Source organism: Suricata suricatta, chromosome 8 (assembly GCF_006229205.1).
Source record: "Suricata suricatta isolate VVHF042 chromosome 8, meerkat_22Aug2017_6uvM2_HiC, whole genome shotgun sequence".
NCBI classification, from domain to species: Eukaryota; Metazoa; Chordata; class Mammalia; order Carnivora; family Herpestidae; genus Suricata; species Suricata suricatta.
In genome coordinates, this window is record NC_043707.1 from 37693899 (window position 1) to 37696774 (window position 2876).

General features: G+C 56.5%; 1 protein-coding gene across 9 annotated transcripts in view; it reads right to left on the reverse strand.

Annotated features, from left to right (window-relative positions):
* Positions 1 to 267, reverse strand: part of SUN1 (Sad1 and UNC84 domain containing 1) — a 50561-nt gene extending 50294 nt beyond the window's left edge. For 6 of the 9 annotated variants that reach the window (XM_029946030.1, XM_029946037.1, XM_029946035.1 and 3 more), the window contains exon 1: positions 159 to 259. The gene's annotated coding sequence lies outside the window, so the exon portion shown is untranslated. Of the gene's footprint in view, positions 1 to 158 lie in introns of all 9 variants that reach the window. The other 3 variants (XM_029946031.1, XM_029946028.1, XM_029946027.1) reach the window with 3 other exon arrangements.
* Positions 268 to 2876: the final 2609 nt, after the last annotated feature.

The following is a 2876-nucleotide window of genomic DNA, read 5'->3' on the forward strand; positions in this document are numbered from 1 at the left end:
GCGGCAGCCGTTGGCCGCCCAGGCGGGGCCCGCGGCACAGCCCGCGCCCGTCGCCCCCTGCCTGCAGCTCCCACCCGCCGTGAGGGACGCCTTGGCCCCAGTCTTGCGTCCCCAGCCGGCCTCGCCTGGGCCCGGCCCCCCACCCTCGGTCAACTCACCTGTCTCACGCCACAGCCACCTCCGCCGGCGCCGTGACTGCCGCCCGGGCCTGGTCCACGCCGCCCAGACTGGATCCTGAGCGGAGACCTAGCGGACGCCAGCCAATCGCGCGCCGCGCCCGGAGGCGGGACAGGAGCGACACGGACTTCCACCAATCTCCGGCGCACAGCCTGAAGCTCCACGGTCAATAAGGAGGCGGCCTATCTAGGGGCCTGGCCTATCGGGAGGCGAGGCCGGGGCCCAAGCCGAGGAGTGGGCGGGGCTTCGAGGCGCCGCGCCGCGTCTTACAGTGTATGGGGCCTTATGTCGCGGGAGCTGTAGGGCGGGGGCCGCGGCCGCGCCAGGACTGGGCGGCCCTCCCCGCCCGACTCCCCCTTACTGCTCCGGGCCCGCTCTGTGCTTCCCCGTCCACTCTTCACGGAAGGGGAGACTGAGGCCCTGGCGGGCGGGAAGGCCCGAGCTAGTCCTGGCCTCTCCGCTCCGAACCGCGAGCCGAGGCCGCGTCTCCAGGGCAGCGGATGGGCGCTCCCCCTGGAGGTCACTCCCAGAAGGGGAATTCGGGGTCCGCGCAGATTCCGCGCCCACCCGTCTGCAGGAACGGCCGGCACCGCTGGCCGCACAGTGCACAGGTGGCCGTTTCGGTCTCGAGGTGGGGGTAGGAGGGCAGAAACCTCCTTGGTAAAAACAACAGACTCAGAGGTACTTACTAGAGTCACGTGCAAAGGGTAAACCGAGCAGCACGGGATGCAGAGTTGAGAGCAGAGTTGACACCAGCCTCTCTCGCCCGCCCCCGCAGCTCCACCGGTCAGGCGCACACAGTGAGGGGAGCAAACCCGCCTCCCCCTGTATCTGTCTGCCACCCCACCGGGGGAGTAATAGCAGTGATGGGACCCTCACCACCCTCACTGGCTTCCCTCTAGCTTGTCTGGCTCCATCTGGCCTGAACTGGCTGGAACTGGTCTGCCAGTGAACTGGTTTGAATGAATCCATCTGTTGCCATAGCTGTGTGAGGCCGGTCAGCACAATGACAGACACCGTGGAGGCCTCTAGTTCAGCCTGTCAAGACAAGGCCCGAAAAGGACTTCTGTGTGAGCACCATCAGGGGCAATGGGGGCCGGCCGTGACTTGCCTTGTTTGCCCTCCCGCTTTTTGCCCCCTTCCCTTGCCTCTTGCTCTTGGTCCCCTGCACCACCCAGCCTTCCCCACTCACCTGGCCCCTTTTAATCGCTTTATTTCGAACCCAGCACACTGTCTCCTGGATAGCTCCTTTCCCTCTCTGTCCTGATTGGGATTGCATCAATTGAAGGCATGTCTTCTGCTGGATGCCAGGTGCCGCAGAGATGCAACTTCTGTCCCCATATTCCTGGAGGCGGAGGTATGCAGGAACAGCACTATGTGTCTCTGTGGTCTGGGAAAGGGGTGAGCACCTTCGAGGAAAACAAAGCAGACACAGCCTGGGATGTGGGAGGCCCACAAATGTAAATGTGGTGGTGACCCATGAGACCCAAAGGGAGGTAATGAGCAGAGAACTTGGGAAAGAACATTCTGGGCAGAGAGAATGGCCGGTGCCGGTGCCCCGAGGTGGGAGTTAAAGACAGAGGCCTTCATTCACTGTTCAAGGAAGCCATAGGTGTGCAGACACTGGCTTCCAGGTGGAAAGAAAGGGAAAGAATTCTTCAGGTGACTGCTAGTCAGTGTAAGATCACAATGAGAGAACTTGATGGAACGTGACATTGTAGGCTTAAATCAGAGGAGGAAGACACAAGTCCAGGAAAGAACAAAGCTAGTACTTGAAAAAGAAAGAGCACCTTACAGTGCCACATAAATGCATAGGCCAGGACATGAAATGCACTCAGGAAATGATGAGCGGTCAACTGAAACAGGTATGTGCCGTAGGACTCTGTGTGTTCACACACACACACGGCACAGAAAACAGATGGCACTGATTCTATCCAAGTAGAGGCATCTGAGATTGCTTTTCTTTTCCTACTTGATGTTATCTGTATTTTGCACAATGAACTCAAAAGTTTTGGAAATATTAAAATGTATAAATATTAAACTATTAAAAAGTACTGTAACATGCATCTTGATTACACTATTCTGATTTAATTATGAATATTTTGTCATGTTCTCTTGTGGAAGTTTTATTTATTCATTAAAGTTTATTTATTTTGAGAGAGAGCTAGAGTGCACATGCGCCCATACAAGTGGGGGAGGGGCAGAGAGAGAAGGAGAGAGAGAATCCCAAGCAGGCTCTGCCCTAACAGCACTAATCCCATGAACCGTGAGATTATGACCTGAGCCCAAACCAAGAGTCAGACACTCAACTGACTAAGCCACCCAGGTGCTCCTGAGGTTTTGTTTTTTATTATTTTTATTATTCTTTTTTTTTTTTTGACCCTGGTAAATAGGTAAGTAGATGACGGATGGATAGATAGACAGTTGATCGGTAGATAAACGACACATAGAGCTACTGCTCCCTACTCCCCTTCTAAGCCCTCAGTGTCCTCCCTCAGCTAGGAGGCTGGTGGACGGAGGTACAGGTGCTTTACCTCCCGCACACAAGCAGGTGCCGTAAGGACGCACCGCCTTGGGTATCAGGCACGCCTCGAGCACCAGTGTGTGCCCCACTCTGCTCTGTGAGCCCCCCATTAGGATGTGCGTTGGATCCCCTTGATATGGAGGGCTCTACTCCCTCCCTGATGCCAGTGGTATCA